We start from the raw sequence: 14,609 nt of genomic DNA on the forward strand, positions 1-14,609 counted from the left end.
TTTATTTTATAAACTATTAATAATTTTGGTAATATTTCTATATTCTAATAATTTCGTTAGATTATTTAAACTTTATTTTAATTAGATTTTTGTTAAGTACGTCGTGATATATATTACACAGATAAGTATGTGGAATTTGTTAATAGATAATATGTTGTTAATAGTTCTTGTGTTGATGATTTTAGTTTTTATATTAGGTATAACAATGGGAAGAAATCCGGCATACGTTAAGATAGAAAGTAGAGAATTAGAAAAATTAAAGAATTTAATTAACGGAGGAAGATAAGACAATATATATAGATAATTATCGACAAATAAGGTGCTATCGTTGTAGTCAGCCGGGTCACATGCCACGACAGTGTGAATTAACTAAAGATTTGAAGTGCGTGAGATGTGGTAAGAATAGCCATCTAGCAATAAAAAGCCGAGTGAACAATTTTATAGTGAGATGTAATAAATGTGGTCAAGATGGACACACACAAGAAAGGTATAAGAACTGACTAGGAGAAATAAAATTTAATTTTAATGATAATTTTTTTGATATTAATAAATTTTTGAATTTTGTTAATTATAAATCAAATGACAAAAATAGCAGTATAGATAAAACGAGAGATATAAAGATAGAAAGTAGAAATTGCGAAATTTTATAGAACAAATAATTCGATTTGTGAAGATGTGCAGATTGAATTAGAAGATTTTTTAAATAAAAGTAGATGCGAGAATCAAGATAAAAATTGAGGAAGCCGAAATATGTTTTTATTAGATACAGGAGCTGAAATTAGTCTGATGAGTGTAAAAGATTTTAATGATATTGGCCAGAAGAAGAATTTATGGTAAAAAAAAAATAAGAACCAAACAATTAGATGGTAGTATTGTGAAAATTTGAGGTTATTATAGGATAAGGTTACCTGGAATTAATAAGTGTATAACTTTATGGATAACTACCCTGAAGATTGAACCAATTTTAGGTTGGTGTGACATAAAGACTATGGGTCCTGTCTATAATTGGTGGAATTTTTTTGAAATGGTCTCTGAAACTAAGGAGATAAATAATGAAATAGTAAAGAGCGATTTCGATAAAATTAAGCTACCTAGTATGAAAGTTAAACAAGATTTAGTTCTCGATAAACTTAGAAATCGAACACCAGAATTTTTGATTAGATATAGTGACAAAATAGAAGAGAACAATGTATCAAGAGATATAAAGTTAATAGAGGTAACTCCAGTAGAAATCAAAAAACAGAGAATTAAGAATAAAGTAGAACAGGAAGAGATTCTTGAAAGTAAATTCAGCCATGAAATAAACATTATTTTAGATCAGTACAAGGAGGTTTTTAAAGAGGAATTAGGTACTCTGAAAAATGTTGAAGTATATAAAATTATTGGAGAACTATCAGGCTAAATTTTGTGAATTAAGAAAATTACTTTTTTCTTGGATAGAGGAAATAGATAAGGAAATTAAATAAATGGTTAAAAAAAGGTATAATACGGCCAATAGTTCAGAACGTCTGGGCTATACCGCCAGTTCCCATAAGAAAACCAGATAATAGCTTTAGGTTATGTTATGCTTAGATTATAGGATATAGTTAAATCCATGGATTACAACAGTAAAATATCATTTACCGAGAATAGAACAATTATTGGCTAATTTAAAAGTGGCCGAAGATAGATTTTTTTAATGCATATTTACAGATTAAGCCGAATGAGAATACAAGCAAAATGTTATACAAAACATAGAGGGTTGTTTGAATGCAGATTGCCATTTGGGTTGAAAGTATCTGCTCCAATATTTCAGAGGACTATGGCTGCTTTATTTCAAGGAAGCGGAATAATGTATTATTTAGACGATGTTTTGATATCAGGTAGAACAGAAGAGGAACATAATCAAGATTAATTAAAGTATTAAACATAATTTTAGAAAATGGTTTAAGAGCGAATATAAAAAATTGGTATTTTTGAGATAACGTATTTAGGACATATAATTAAAGAAAATAAAATTTCTCCGATTGCAAAGAATTAGATAAGATTATGAACACGAGAGCACCGAATAATAAAACAGAAATGCAAGCGTTTTTAGGAGCTGCTAATTATTATCATCATTACACCGTTGTATGAATTATTAAAAAAAAAAAATTTGAATTGGGAGTATTACATAAAGAAAGTTTTTAAATATTGAAGATAAGGATGGTGGAAAGACCTATTTTGAATTGTTTAATGAGACATTAGATATTATTTTAGCTGTGGATGTATCTAATGAAGGTATAGGAGGATCTTTATTACAAATGGTTGATAATGTAGAAAAGCTGATTTTATTTTTGCCAAGACAGTATAACAGTACTGAAAAAACTACTCTACAATAGAAAAAGTAGCTTTAGCAGTCAATAACCATTGGTAGATTTATTCAAAAAAGACAATAAAGAATTAATAATTTCACGAGGTTGCAAAAATGGTTAATCTAAGTTGGTTATTTCGATTTTAAATAGATTCAGAGCGGATAAACAAAATCGTTTACCAGATATATTATCAAAATTGTTTAATAACGAAGTAGAAAACAAAAATATAGAGCCAATGATTAATAGTTTTGAATATTTTAACGAAGAAGAAGAATTAAATAATAATATTATAAGAGCTTGTAGATACAAGAGGAAGACCGATAACTTTGGAGCTAGTATATAAGATATACAAGCAAGTTGATGAATTATAAGAATTAGAGCTTGTTTGAAAGGAGATACAGGATGGAAAAGTGAAGACAAAGCATTTAAAAACATAAAGAGTAAAATAAATATAGAAGAAAATTGTTTAATGATAGGATATAGCTTAGTGATACCAAATAGGTTAAGAAAAGATATTCTAGCAGCGATAAATACCGGACATCAAGGTATAGAAAGAATGAAGAACGAGTGTATATTTGGTGGCCAGGATGAATAGTGAAATAGAAGAATTAGATAAGAGTTGTGAAACATGTAATATGGGTGCTAATGTGCCACAAAAAACAAGGAAGATAAATGCCTAGAGACAAATGTTCCATATGAAAAAATACATGTAGATTTTTTAGAATTTGAAAAGAAAAAATATTTTATCATAGTGTTCAAAATGGATAGATTGCCAACAGGTGTCAGGACTAACAACAAGCGTAGCTTTGGATAAGGTAAAAGATTCTGGTAAATATGGATTAATAAAAACTTTAGCAACAAATGGTGGTCTAGCGTTCAAAGGCAAAGCATTTGAAAAATTTTGTGATTGGTGGGAGATTTAAAATTTATTAGCGCCATCACAAGTAATGGTCAAACTGTACGAATGGTAGCTATAGTTAAAAAGTTGGTTAAAAAAAGTAAAATATGGAAAAGGAAAATAGTGGTTACTATCGTTAGAATGCAACAATTCTAAGACGAGCAGGGGAAATTTACTAGCAGAGATATTTTTAGGTAGAAAAGCAAGAATTGAAATTGTATTTCTTGAAAGAAAAAGTAAAGCTAAAAGATACTATATATTGCGAAAAATTTTATGTGTGAAGTTTAGTTTAGATACTACTGTTTAATTGACCAGTTAAATGGGAGAAGGGTATAGTAAGAAATATAGGAAGAAAAAAGGTCGATGTAGAAATCGAAGGACAAGCAGAAATATGTTAAGATATATTAAACAGTTAAGACCTAGATGTGATAAGGAATAACGGATGTTTTAAAATTTATGATAAACATAATTGATTTGTTGTAACAAGTTATGAGAATCTTAATTTAAGTGTTGATGATAGACATAATTGAATTGTTTTTTAACAAGTCGGAGAAAATTATGAGAATCATAACTATTGATGATTTAAAATTGATGATAAACATAATTTATTTGTTTTTGTATAACAAGTGATAATTGTTGCAAGTGGGGTGGTTACATTGAGATTTGGTCGATATATGAGTGTGAGAACGGTTTAGAATTTATATTGAAACAACTAAAGTCTTTATTTGTGAAGATTTAAATTGTATTTTTATTATATATCTTTGAATTTCTTTATAATAAAAATAACTTGTAAAAATCAATTTATTTATTTAAGAAAAATTTTATATATCGTTTTTCATTTCCAATACATATATATATATATATGTATTTAGATTAAATTTCTTTTTAGCATCATACAAAATGTCCAATTTACATATCAAAATCTACAAAAATGGTCTTAATACTAATCGACAAAAAAATTATCACTAAAATAAAAAATTATTTAATAACAATAATATTACATACACCACTTAAAATTAAAAAAATTAAAATAAAAAAAATATGTATATGGGAAGTGGAATTAATGTATTTTTATAATATTGAGGTTTTCTTTTGGAAAAAATTGGAGAAAGGAAGGGATAAAACATAATGAGAAAAATTTATAATCATTATTACGGGGGTCTGTAAGAAATTGGTTATCATGGAAAAATAACATTGAGAAGTCGATAACAATTAGTATATCAACAAATCAAATAAATAGGGTGGGGGGTGTGGGAGGGGTCAAACTAGCAATTACTAGCAATTCAATATAGATTTTTTTCGTAATTATACCCTTGACTTATAAATATATAAGAAAGGTATAATTTACACTATAAATGTGCTAATAATTATCCATAAGAGTTTTTTTCATAATCATAACCTTAACTTAGAAAGGTATACATCACACTATATATGGGCTAATGGAAAGGGTCAAAATAGATATCCATAATAGTTTTTTTTCCATAATTATCTTAACTTAGAAATGTATAAATTACACTATATATGGGATAATGTGGAATGATCAAAATAGCTATCAATAATAATTTTTACGTAATTATACCCTTAACTTAGAAAGGTATAATTACACTATATATGGGCTAATTGATATACTATAATAATATTTACTAATACTGGTTTAAAATTTTAATATTATATTACCAAATGCCTGGTAGTGGTATGTATTACTTTAAAATACTAATTTTTATTATTCAAAATTAAGCTTAATTTAAAAGTTTAACAACATAAAATTTAAAAGTCTTTAAAAGCCTTTTTGACTGTAAAAAAAATTTGACTACAACATTTTGCATACATATGCGAATACAATAATTCTACATACCTGTGTTCTTGTTTAAAATATCATTCAAATTCGAGGAGGAACAAATGAAAAATTTCTTTTTTTATATTGAGACTAGTGAATCTTTCTTTTAACAAACGTCTCTTCATATTCAGTGCGAGTATGTTTTCTCCTTACCTCATTCTAATGCCTCATCCGAGCCCATTTTTAGCCTGATGAGGACTGCCTGGAAAAAGGAAAATCGGATTGCTTTACATTAGAGAACGAGCTAATGGTTAAACAAATTTATATTATGTCATGCCAGGAATTTTATAAATATCTCAATAACGACGGTAAACGTTTAGTTCCATTATTTAAATCTCAAATAAAATAAAATAAACATTATAACTATTTAATTTTCCATATTTTTTTTATATTTTATAAAATCTTATTTATACATTCGCATAAAATAAATATATTTTTTACATTGTAAATCAAAAATAGAGAGCATTACAATCTCCTCAAACAAGACATCAATGTCTATGGGTATTTTTAAAATATTTGAACATTTTAATTTAGTTTTAACAATGGCGCCATAAAATTAATTGTCAATTTTTAACTGTAAAGATGAACACATCTGCAGCATAATTTTATAAATCTTTGTTAAGATTCTTCCGATTGAAACTGCACATTAACAGCGTGTATCCTACATGTGAAATCATTCCTAAATATACCTCTGCCATTTATTCTTGAAAAAAATTTTCAAAATGTTAGGACAGCTTTTATAATCTATATTTAAGAAATATTTTTTTAAAGGTTTAAAAAATTATATAATTCTGTCGATGGCGGGCATTAGGAACAAATCGCAACCAACATTGTGCTGACTTAATTCTATAAATACCTGGTTTTTGTTTTTTCCAATTCACTGAGGCATTCGCAAATCAGAAAGCTGACATGCAATTTATTGATAATCCCGAGTCTGCTATATTTATTATTATATGGTTAGCTATGTCTTTAGATTCTTCACTATTTGAGGAGAAAAAATTTAATAGTTTAATTGAATCGTCCTTAATTTTGTTGAAATAGCGGAGGATCAAGAGAAATATTAAAATATTTCCCATATTAGATGCATCTGTTAGAATTGCATATGTATGCCCATCTTTCAAATCGTCAAGAATTGACCTCCTGGATTCAGGTTCTATAACATTGATGATATCCTTGCTCATTTTTGTTCTACAAGTAAAGTTTTCATTTATCTTGGAGTCGTTAAATATTATGGGGAAAGATTCTATCTATATTGTAATGATAAGTAGCTTGTTGTACTATAAGATAAGTGATTACAATTGCCGCAACTGTAGTTGCATCTGTATTATTTCTTATTTATGGATAATATTTTTATTTTGCAATGAATGTAGATACACTTCTCTGCACTGATTATAATATTGTGATTGAACTATAATAAATAAAATAATTATCATTGAAATGAGTACAATACTATCTTATTATGTATTTAAACTTGATACGTGATAATTAAGCGCCTATTCCTATAATGTTATACACACACGGTAGATTTCCAATTGCGGTCTTGCGGGATATTCGCATAAAATATTTTAAAATTAAAATTGTTTGTTTTTTTTATAAAATTTTATCTTTACATTCTTTTATACTTAAAAAAGATGGTTGGTTTTTTTTTTATAAATTAATATATTTTAATAAATCAAGATGTTATTTTATTTTGAAAAATATTTACCGACTTTACATTTATATAAACTAATTATAACAAATAAAAGGCGGATAATTAAGTAAATTGGCCAGCAAAAAATTTTTTTTTAGCAATTTTTATATTTCTACCGCAAAATACTAAATTTTTCCCGCAATTTGAAAATTTTGACCAACCATCAATTGATGGTTTCTGTTCCAAGGTCATAATATTTATACATTTGTAAATAGAGTTATTAAAATCAAATTTTGATTGTAAATATTTTAAAATTGTCTTAATAAAAATATCTGCTTCATTTAAAAATGTATTAATTAGAATATTATTTAAACATTTTAATATAATATTTTTAGCAATAGCGCCATAAAATTTATTATCAATTTTTGTGAATCTTTATTAATAAAGAATATTCTGATTGCAACTGAATATTAACTGCATGAAGTAGATTTCCTACATGTGAAACTAATCCTAAATATGCTTCTGCTATTTCATACTCAAAAGAATTTTTCAAAATTTTTGGACAGCTTTTTAAATCTTTATTTAAAAAGTATTTTTTTAAGAGTTTGTAAAATTTTAAAATTCTATCGATGGCAGGTATTAATGATAACCACCCAGTGGCGTAGCCAGAATTGATCCATTGTGGGGGGGGGGGGATTTGGAATTTTTTTTTTTGGGGGGGGGGGGCTTCGCTTTCAAACCGCATTTTAAAAATTTGCCAATTTTGTGCTTTATTGGTGTCTAACCACTATGGTAGCCAGCATAAATGAAAAAAAATATTAGTAACATTTTGGCCAAATTTATGATTAATACGCGACTGAAAGCATTATTCTGAAATCAATGTTTAGTCAATTGTAAATTAATTCAATCCATTGGTGTAGAAAGAAGAATAAAATCGCACCCCAAACCTCCCATTTTTTATGATCACCCAATATATCTTATTCTATGTTAAAATAATTATTTTAATTAAATTGCATATAACAAAATTTTGCAGATAATTTCATTATAGATTTTATTTATTATTTATACAATAAAATATATTTATAAATTTTATACATATTATATTAAAAATTTATTCTAAATAACTATATTTAAAAAATAGAATTACAATAAAATATAAGTAATTCTTGTGCTTTATTTAAAAAAAATATAATTTAACAATTAAAATATAATTAATACAAATGAGTATATTAATAAAACATAAATAATTCTTATTAGAGATCCACAAAAGTAGAAAAATCGAAATCGGGCTGGGTCGGGCCTAATATTTTTTAAAAAAATTCGGGCCGGGTTGGGCCGAACCTTAAAAATTTTTTAAAATATATCTATATATAACAATTTTATGTTATATTTTTTATGTTAAATAAAAATATTTGATTTTATTTATAAAAACTAGAAGCCATATAACATATATCTTTTATTTTGAGTAATTATAAAAATGAATTTCTATATTTAAATTTAAAAAAAATTTCGGACTTTTTTAAAATAATTTCGGTCAGGGCCAGGCTTGAAAATTAGGTCCGATGCAGATCATTAATTCATAGTGCAAATGCAATATTTTTATTAAAAATAGTATAATATATAAATATTATGACTAAAAATTCATTATAATTACGTTTTGAATTTGAAAATTTTATGACTAAGATCATATTATAATAATATAGCAATTTTATAATTTGAAAAGAGAGGAGTATTGCGAATCCATTTAAACGGCTTTCACCGGTGTTGTTTCTTAAATAGGTTTTTAACCTTTTCAAAGTTGAAAAAGACCTTTCATTAGTGCAGGTGCTAATCAGTAAGGTAGATAAGATAAAAAGCAATGTTTTGATATTAGGCAGGGAATCTAAAGTGCAATTATACATGAAGGCCTGCAAAGCATATTTTGGTCTTAAAGAGTACTCTATTCTGTCAAAATTTTTATACTAAAATTCGACATCACAAAGTAAGTTATCATACGATCCTGATAATTCATCAGAATAAAACTCTGAGATTTTCTTAATATCCTCTCGCGTTTTCTTTAATTGAAATAAAAATGTATAGGGGAGTAAAAATACTTATTTTATAATAATCCTCAATCGTAGATGCATCAATATTTAAGCGATTGGACTATCTATAAACTACTCTAGGTTTAAAATTTTTAATCCCAAACATATTAGCGATCACCTTTATTTTCTCATTATATTTCCCAAATTAAATGATATTTCTTTTATTTAAAAATTATAAAAAATTAATTAAAATTTTTAAAACTATCTAATTAGTTTAACAATATGAATTTTTATAAATATCTAATTTAACTATGCGAGAAAATATTTACAATATATTTTTATTGTTATTTAATATTTTACATATAATTTTTAATGTATATTTTTAAACCATGTTATCATTTAAAATTAAAAATTCTTATTTGTTCATTTTAAATATATTTCATTTTCATATCGTATATAATTTTATTTATAAATTGAAATCATTTTTTAAATAAAATTATTTGCAATAAGAAAAAAATTTTCTAAAATTTTATTTTTTCGGAGGTTATGGGGGGGGGGGTTCAACCCTCAATACTCCCCCCCCTTTCTCTACGCCACTGTAACAACCTGATAGGTACATATCGCAACAACTCACTCCATTTCAAGTCAGACCACTCCACCAACTCTTTTAATTCATTGATGAACTAAATTCGTTGAAACATTTCATCACATTTATTTGACATCTACAGATAGTACATTCATTGCCTTCTTGCAAAAATTATGTAGTATATGGCATATACAGCCAATTAGTAATAATTCCTTATTGTGCTGCCTTAATTCAGTAAATACACTTTGATTTTTGCCAAAATTTAAAGAGGCATTATCAGTGCAGAAAGCTGACATGCAAATCATTGATAACCTTGAATTAAGCTATATTTACCATTATGTGGTTAGCTACATCGTTGGATTTTTCACTGTCCGAGGAAAATTTTTTAAACAGTTTTATTGAAATGTTCTTATTCTTGTTAACATTTTCCTTATTAGATGCACCTGTAAGAATTGCATATGGATGCCCATCTTTCAAATCGTCTAGAATTTACTTCTAGGATTCAGGTACTAATACACTTGTGATAGCCTTGCTCATTTTTGTTCTACCACAAGTAAGATTTGCATTATATTGGAGTCGTTAAATATCATGGGAAAGATTCCACCCACATTGTGATGATATAGTTCTGTGAATGTTGAACTATATGATAGTTGTGTACGATTTCCGCAACTGTAGTTGCATCTGTATTATTTATTATTTTTGGAGAATATTTTTTTATGCAATAGATGTTGATATACTCCCAGCGTCTACATGACAGGATTTTCACTGGATGCAAACCCCCTTTAAAAACCTTTGCCTACCCCCCTAAAAATTCACAGCATCTTCGGCGGCGGTGTCTCTTTCTTATTATTTTTACCTATTTAATTTATTGATACTCTTATCAAAGAATTTATAAAGGATAACTTAAATTAATCTATCTCTACTACCAACTATTGATATGTTGTGAATATAAAGAATTTATTTTTTAGATAATAAAGAATTTATTTTTTAGATAATAAATAATTTATTTTTTAGATAATAAAGAATTTATTTTTTAGATAATAAAGATTTTATTTTTTAGATAATAAAGAATATATTTTTTAGATAATAAATTCAATTAAAACCTCCATTATTTACAATGAATTAATTATTATGGCATTATGAGCTTGCTGAAATATCTATACCTTTTAAATTACATTTATAAGGATAGTTTAATTAAAAAACAATGTGTATGATTGTTTGCAATATATAGATTTGGTCAATGAATTCTATTATAATAATTCTATAATAAAAGTATTTACAGAAATAAGCTTTGTCTTATTTCATCCAATGATTATATCATTGATTTCATCTCAAAATTTAAAAGATAACCTCCCAAAAAAGTTATCCTACCCCCATTAAAGCAGCCTAACCTCTCAAAAAAAGAGGATGAAAACTGTTCCTACCCCTCCCGCTCATGTAGACGCTGCTCTGAACAATTATTCTGATTTTCATATTTTGTCATTTATTATATTATGCATACAAAATAAACTGGCATATAAAAAACCACATAATGCCATAATATAATTCTTAGCAACTTACATTGACAAAAGGTTATGAAACTAGTATAACTCTCTGTTACCATTTTAGACAATGTTTTATACAATAAACTAATAAGGAAAAATTTTATAGGCCTATACCAAATCAACAATTTTTAAAGAAAAGAGTATAAACGACCAATCCAAATCATAAAACTATATGGTAGTTAGAGCTTCCTTTTAGATGACATGATGGAAGCTAGATAAGTAATAGAGATAATTATCGTGAGATATTAAATTTCTAAAAGATTATCTTCCATTTTAAATGATATATAAACGACTACACCGTTGACCATTATTGTTTATCTAAAATACACAATCATATTCTCTCAGCCGTTGTTGTAATAATCTTAAATTACATAGCAACACAAATAATATACACTGGTTAATTTGCAGTAATAGCCATGACACTCGCAATGTAAACTTATATCAGAATTTATTATGTTGGATAAATTGATAAATTAAAAACACTAAAAATCTTTGAAAGAAATAATTATACAAATATATTGTAGCCTGGAGTTATTTACACACAGCAATGCCATATTAGAAATGAAACATTTTCTAACTATAAAATAAGGACCAGAATGATATGATGAAACAATTAAGATTTTATATATTGTCGATATTATATCTTAAAATAATAGTAGTTTGTAATAATATCAAAAATATACTTGTATTAAAAATTTAATTCAAAACTGTTTTTCAAAAAAGAAAAAAATAGAAAAGAGAAGAGAAGAGAAGAGAAGAGAAGAAAAGATATCAAATTTATTACATCTATTGCAGGATGGATAATAAAATGTTTAATTTTTAAAATTATTTTTAACTAAATAGATGGCGTTAAATACTTGAATGCATATTATTACTATATTTATTATCAAAACCATTTATTAGCAAAACTTATTATAATATTAACTGTAATATATTATATAGTTGTCAAATACGTCTATAAAAGTTTATCTAATATTTTATAACCAACTGTATATAATAGAAGTTTATAATCTATATCTCTATTTATTTACTTTTTATAAAGTAATCTCTTATACTTATTTGGATCTTGAAAATATTTATAGGAATAGGTATGATAATTAAATTTAAAATAAATATACAGTTGATTAGTCATTTTGAACTTTGCTAATTACAATATTAAATTTGTTAATTTTGAAATAATATATGATTATATTTATTTAATTAGGGTTATATAATAATTTAAATAATAAAGGTCAATTAAAATTCAACTGTTAAAGCTAAATTAATATTTAGTTATTGATATTATATTTTTAATACAGAATTTGATTGCAAGCTGACATAGTGAAAATATAATTTATATGTATTAATCTAATCTAATAATTAAAATAGTATTCAATTAATAAAAATTTAAATAGTCTTATTAATTTCTAAATAATTAAATCTATATATTACTTAATGGAATTATAAAAGAAATCATTCAGGGAGCTATCAAAAAAATTCATTTTAGTTCAAGGGGTTATTAAGGAGCCATTAAAAAAAAAATTTGCTTCAGGGGGCTCTTCAAATTTTTCTCAGGGCTCGATCCCCTGTGCCCCCCCTAGCGACGCCACTGAGCCACATAAATATAGATGCTGGTTAATTTGCAGTCATAACCATGACACTCACTATGTAAACTCTTAGAATTTATTATGTTATATAAATTAATAAACCAAAAACATTAAAAATCTTTATAAGAAATAATTATGCAAATATATTGAAGCCTTGAGTTATTTACATGTATAGGATGCTATATCAGAAATGAAACATTTTGTAACTATAAAATAAAAACCAGAGTGATATGATATGATAAAATAAATTAATTAAGATTTTATATATTATTGCCACCTCTAGTTGGTATATTATATCTTAAAATAATAGTAGTTTGTAATAATATCAAAAATATACTCGTATTAAAAATTTAACTCAAAACTGTTTTTCAAAGAGAAAAAATGGCTTTCCTAAAAACACATAAAAAAAAAAGAAGTAAAGTAAAGAATACCTAATAAGATTACATCCATTGTTGGATGAATAATAAGATGTTTAATTTTTAATAATATTTTTAAATAAATAGAGAGCATCAGCGTCTACATGACAGGATTTTCACTGGATGCAAACCCCCTTAAAAAACCTTTGCCTATCCCTTTAAAAAATTTCGGCCGCCTTCGACGGCGGTGTCTTTTTATCATTATTTTTACATATTTATTTATTGATACTATTTTCAAAGAATTCCTTAAATTAATCTATCTCTACTACCAGCGTCTACATGACAGGATTTTCACTGGATGCAAACCCCCTTCAAAAACCTTTGCCTACCCCCCTAAAAAATCGCCACCTTCGGCGGCGGTGTCTCTTTATTATTATTTTTACCTATTTATTTATTGATACTCTTTTCAAAGAATTTATAAAGGATAACCTAAATTAATCTATATCTACTATCAACTATCTATATTTTGTGATTATAAATAATTAATTTTATAGATAATCAATTCAATTAAAATGGCATTATGAGCTTGCTAAAATATCTAAACCTTTTAAATTACATTAAAAAGGATAGTTTATTTGGAAAACAATGTGTATGATTGTTTGCAATATATAGATTTTGTCGATGAATTGTATTATAATAATACTATAATAAAAGTATAATTTTTACAGCAATAAATTTTGTCCTATTTCATCTCAAAATTTAATAGATAACCCCCACCCCCCCCAAAAAATTTTTTTTTTTTATCATACCCCCAATAAAAGCTTACCTCCTACCCCCTCAAAAAAATAGGATGCAAACTGTTCCTACCCCTCCCACTCATGTAGATGCTGTATACTCCCCTGTACTGACTTATATGAATAAAATGATGCTGATTATTATTGAATAAAAATAAAACAGGATAGAAAGAAATTTACAAACTAGACATGTTTTTCAAATAAATATTTAAAATTTATTTTAAAAATATAAAAATAATCAATTGTCTCTCAATTATTATTTATATATTAAAACGTTAAAATACTTTTAAAAAAATTGCAGGAGAAATTAAAAAATTGCGGTCTGGAGATTTCCAATTGCGGTAGTTTTGCGGGAGAGAAATGTCTGCATGTAAACTAAAAAATTGCGGGAGTCTCCCGCTGATGGGGGGAGACATGGCAACCCTGGCACGCAAGGTTGTATCCAGGCTTCTTCCCCACCAGCTTCCAATAAGCTGGTGCCCCTATTCTTCACCATGATGCAAGTGAGGTGATCTTGCATTGAGATTTGGCCGATATATGAATGTGAGAATGGTTTAGAATTTATAATGATACAACTAAAGTCTTTATTTGTGAAGATTTAAATTTTTATTATATATCTTTGAATTTCTTTATAACAAAAAGAAAATTGCTCAGATTCAGATATTTGAAACAGAGAAAAAGGGTTCGGTTCATCCGGTGGAAAATTTGAAGTGATAGAACGGTAAATATTATTTTATTTTAATCATATTTATTTGCAGATTCTATGAACATTATATCTCAATATTTTACAAAAAGCAAAGTTGAGTTAATAAACAAATTCAATATAGACCATAAACTTAAAATTTACCAATACCCCTTCCTATAATATACATTTTACTTAATCGGGTACGGGCTTTTCTCTCTCTTCTTATCTCCCGTAGGCGTTTAAGCAAGTGGTTTCGCCTCTTGCGCGCACAGGTAACTGCAGCCTGCCCAAAAATTGTGGATGGGCTCATCTCATAGGCTACCCCCAAATTTCTTA

This window comes from Gordionus sp. m RMFG-2023, chromosome 1 (assembly GCF_954871325.1).
Source record: "Gordionus sp. m RMFG-2023 chromosome 1, tfGorSpeb1-WG-v2, whole genome shotgun sequence".
Taxonomy (NCBI): Eukaryota; Metazoa; Nematomorpha; class Gordioida; order Chordodea; family Parachordodidae; genus Gordionus; species Gordionus sp. m RMFG-2023.